This window comes from Oncorhynchus mykiss, chromosome 10 (genome assembly GCF_057628025.1).
Source record: "Oncorhynchus mykiss isolate SJ-2025 chromosome 10, ASM5762802v1, whole genome shotgun sequence".
Classification (NCBI taxonomy): Eukaryota; Metazoa; Chordata; class Actinopteri; order Salmoniformes; family Salmonidae; genus Oncorhynchus; species Oncorhynchus mykiss.
This window is the reverse complement of record NC_143031.1, coordinates 25,805,268-25,810,348: the sequence shown is the minus strand read 5'-3', so window position 1 is coordinate 25,810,348 and position 5,081 is coordinate 25,805,268. Positions and strand designations below refer to the sequence as shown.

Below are 5,081 nucleotides of genomic sequence, written 5' to 3'. Positions count from 1 at the left end.
ACATGAGATAACCTCAGCTGCTTCCAATCCCCATCATAAAATCCCCGATGGACACACCCTCGTATTCATAGTTACATCAGCTGGCTAAGGCAGCGTCATGCAGAATTAAACTTAATTTAACTAATACATGATACTGTAGACATTAGGCTACAGTGGACACCCCTGAATATGGGTCTCGGCGGCGCCAGTAGACTGCTGTATCTCAAAACTGAGCACTGCTCATTATAGACAAGCTCAAGGCAGAGAAGTGAAACATAGTGCAGAATGAGAAGTTCAGCACTCTGGACAGCGCTCGTCTTGCTCTTGATACAAGGCACCGCGCGAGCCTGCACAGGTAAGAAGATGCACGTGCAAAATTAATTCCAGATAGGTTGTGGCGTTATTGACAGAGATTGCCTGTTTTGGAAGTTGACATTTTATATAATGCTAGATTTACACAATAATAATTGTATAACTCTCAATATGTTGCATTTAGTGGATATGTTGAATCAGTATGTTGAAACGATGTGTTTTACCTCCGTTAGTCAAGAAACTGGGCAATAATACCTGACGCTTTGCCAATGCCACCTTGGTACGTCTCTCCGAGTACTTGAGTGCTGGGTACAAGAAGGGGGTTCGACCTGTGCGCAACTGGCGAAATTGCACAATGGTGGCCATCGACCTTATGGTGTACTCTATCCTCAGTGTGGGAAGTAGGCCTCCTGCTCTTAGTAGAATAATAGTTCAGTATGCTGAGATTGTGTGTAGCCTATGTTTGCCCTATGTTACAACAGGACGAGAAGAACCAGGTTCTGACAACATATGTATGGTACAGGCAGGTAAGACAAATAACTATTTGCAATAAATAGCTAAATAACTATTTTAAAAAAGTTTCCAAGAAATTAAAACATACATAAAACTTGTAAAAACTACAGTAGAACATAGTTATGTCTAGTTATGTCTCTCCTCCTGTCTCTCCTTATTAATACTATACCATGCTTACCGGCCTATGCTATAACTCTGTATCAGGAATGGACAGATTAATTATTGGTATGGAACCCAGAGGACTTTGAGGATGTGAATCAAATGTCCGTACCGATTGCCAATGTGTGGGTGCCTGACATACTAATCAACGAGTTGTAAGTCCAGTGTTTTGTGATCGTTATTGTCGGTGTAGGCCATCACATCTTAGGCCATGCAGTCAAATCAAAGTCTGCATAAAACAGTATTGTTTATCATTGATTAAGCATTACTAAAGTACAGTGCAGTGTAAAGTGTGTGTGTGTAATACGCTGAAATATTAGTTGTCCAAATCAGCCACAAACATATTTATTGCATCCCTTTGCTTTGGTTTGAGTTGTGCTTCCTGCTCTAATCTCTCAGTGTGGATGTGGGTAAGTCTCAGGATATTCCCTATGTGTACGTGACCCATTATGGTCTGGTGCGCAACTACAAGCCCATCCAGCTGGTGACAGCCTGCACTCTCAACATCTACAACTTCCCCTTTGACATCCAGAACTGCAGCCTGACCTTCCAGAGCTGGCTCCATACCCGTAAAACATGTCTTATTTAGTCATCTGGCTTTGCATGTGGGGAAAAGCCTTTCAACTGCACACACTGTTGGCTACAATACCAGGTAAGGATGCCTTTTTACATGTTTGTAAGAGAGGTGGGGATGGATAAGCTAAGTGTCAGTCACTCAGTCCTCAACATTTTTGTATTATTTTGTATTTAAAAAAAAATAATTCCTAGTGCCAGCTGTGGCTGAGGACTGCTGATAATGGTCATTTACACAATTTACATGAATCTGAACCCACTGACCTATGTCTCCTCCATGTCCATGTCTGTAGTTAATGACTTCGACCTCAAGCTGATGAGGAGCGCAGAGGAACTCAAGGTGGACAAGAGTGTCTTCATGAACCAGGGGGAGTGGGAGCTGCTACACGTCTTGTCGAAATACAAGAGCTTCAGTCTGGACAACATTGACTCCTATGCCGAGATGAAGTTCAATGTGAGTATATATAACATAATCATTCATTACCTTTTATTTATGTATTCATGACAGGTTTGGAAATATATTATTTGGCAATGATTGAGCTGGTTTGTAAGATTGTTAGGGTTGCAAAAGTTCTGGTTGCAAACAACTTTCCCAAAATTCCCAAGTTATCCAGATATTCTGGTAGGAGGATTCTCAGATTTCCTGCTTATTCCCTCCTGAATCCAGTAATCTTCCAACCAGGATTTCTGGAAAACCGGGGAACTTTGGGAAAATTTACGGAATTTAGGCGACCCTATGCTTGATGAGGAAGTAAATGGCAATAGTTAAAAGAGTACAATAAAGGGATGGGAAAGATCCCCACAATTCAGCTAGTGCCAACACATGTTAAAATGATATGCAGTATATACTTCTACATTACTATGTACAATCATGTTCAAATCAATCATATCGTGTACATAATACCTTAGCGCAAATCGTTTATTCAAAACCAACCGAACCTGACAGAAAAGCAAGACCTTTAGTAAGAATAGATCAAATAGAGAAATATATGAAGATAGTAGACCCTTACCTTGACCTCTACCGCATGAGGCTTTATTAGAAACATAAGATCTTCAGCTGTATTAAATAAGTATTGAGAATGGACGTTTTTCGTATGCATCATACAAAGAAAGTAGGCTTGCTTTATGGGAAATTAACACAAGGATATGAGTGAGGATCTCCAGGTGAAAGTGTGATATAGAGTGCACTCCCATCCAACCTCCGTTTTAGGGTCATTGATAGAATATGTTGGTATATTGTTCTTTCCACGGTCAAAATGTTTTTCTGCCAGATATATGTAATGAGATATGGAAATGCGTACAACTTCTTGTTAATTACTGCTCTATTCCCAATTATTGTTTATTTGGATCCCCATTAGCTTTTGCAGAAGCAGCAGCTACTCTTCCTGGGGCCCACACACACCAAAAAACATCACAAGTAACAAACACTGATACACTGATAGACAAGGACAGTCACGCAAATAAAAATTACAACGATATACAAACAACACAAATCAAAGTGTGTGTGATCGAGTGTCTGTGTGTGTGTGCGTGTGCATCCTCTCACAGTCCTGATACAGTGATAGACAAGAATAGTCACACAAATAAAAATTACAACGATATACAAACAATGATCGAGTGTCGAGTGTCTGAGTGTCTGTTTGTGCGTGTCCTCTCACAGTCCCCACCTTCCATGAGATGTTGTTTAATCAGTTTTTTAAAAAGGTAATTTAGCTGTTTGCTTGAGTAAATGGAGATAGAAGGGAGTTCCATGTTGATCATGACTCTGTATAAAACTGTGCCTTGCGGTGAATTCGTATTGGACTTGGGGACTGTGAAGAGACCCCTGGTGCATGTCTTGTGGGGTATGTATGGGTGTCTGAGCTGAATGTTATTTGATTATGCAGACAATCTGGAATTTTCATCACAGTAATACTTCTTATAAAAACTAGAAGAGAAGCAATGAATCTCTCGTCAACCTTGATGAATGTCATCAGGTGGTGATCCGACGCAGACCTCTGTCCTACACTGTGAACCCGTTGCCGCCCAGCATCTTCCGGATGGTGACGGACCCGGTGGGCTTCTACCTCCCCCAGACAGCGGAGAGCAAGTGTCCTTCAAGATCACCCTGCTCCTGGGCTACTCCGTCTTCCTCATCATAGTCTCCGACACGCTGCCCGCCACCGCCATCGGCAAGCCGCTCATAGGTGAGAAATGTAGCTGGTGCATTAGTGGCTCAGATTTTTGAGATGTGTCATTAAGGATGGGATTGTGAGCTCTGTTGCTGTTATGAATAGGTTGAAGTAGTAGTGAAGGACTATTGTTTGTTGGGGCCCTGGTCAAAAGGCCCTGGTCAAAACTAGTGCACTACATAGGGAATAGGGTGCCATTTGCTACTAGGGTGCCATTTGCGACATAGCCGGTGTCTTCTAAGGGTATATATTGTAGTGTGCAGATTCATCCCTCTCTCTCTAGGTGTATACTTTGTAGTGTGCATGGCTCTGTTGGTGATCAGCCTGAAAGAGACAGTGTTGATAGTCCGTCTGGTGCAGAAGCAGGACCTGCAGCCCCACGTGCCCCAGTGGCTCAAACACTTGGTGCTGGAGCGGGTCACAGTCCTCCTGTGCATCCGCAACAAGCACAGCCTGTGCTCCATGCTGTCCCGGGACTACGACCACGTGGGCCATTACAAAGAGAACAACATCAGCCAGGGTATTGTATCTACACGAGAGTTGGGTAGAAAGAAAAGTATGAGATAAGGAGAAAAGAGGGAAGGGAGAGGGAAAAGGTGAGCTTTAAGAGGGAAAAAAGACATGGGCAGTAGTTCTAGTATACAATGTTCTCTCTGAGCAGTATTCATTGATTTAAAAAACACAGCAGCATTAAAACATCTATCATAGAGAGTGAGAAAGAGAGAGAAAAGGATAAAACTCTCTCCCTGTGTGACCCCTTGGAGCTCTATGTAACCACCACCTTCACCACACCTGCGAGATCGGCCGTGGCGGCGAGGACAGCAGGGAGCAGGGTCTGGGGAGCCTGGTGGTCCTGCCCGTGGTGCGTGACACCACACAGCCGTTATGGACAACACCTAGCACGAGATCTCGTCCATCAGCGGCATCCTGGAGAAGAAGGACAAGTGCCGGGACATCGCCAAGGAGTGGCTGCTGGTGGGCTACGTGCTGGACGTATTGCTCTTCAGGGTCTACCTGGTGGCCATGCTGGCCTACAGCATCACCCTGGGCTCCCTCTGGTCCATGTGCCAGTACGCATGAGCTCCTCACAGTGGAGAAGGGTCTAACAGTGGATGTGGAGGGCCTTATTGTGGAGCAGGGCCTGATGATATAGGTGGAGGGTCTTACTGTGGGGGAGGGCCTGACGGTGGATGTGGGGACATAGAAGTCTTACGTATGCCTGATATAAAGAGTTTTATTGAGGTGGATCTGTTCAGCTGAACCTCATGGTAGAGGTAAAGTAGGGGGTACTTTGAGTCTGAGGTCATTCTTGGGACTAGAGAGATGAGAGGGAAGATGCAGTGGATGCTGGTTTAGGAGGATATATGGAGTATG

At 44.0% G+C, this 5,081-nt stretch overlaps 1 pseudogene; it reads left to right on the top strand.

Annotated features, from left to right (window-relative positions):
* The first annotated feature begins 264 nt into the window (after positions 1-264).
* LOC149979972 (5-hydroxytryptamine receptor 3A-like) lies at positions 265-4,787 on the top strand (annotated as a pseudogene).
* Positions 4,788-5,081: the final 294 nt, after the last annotated feature.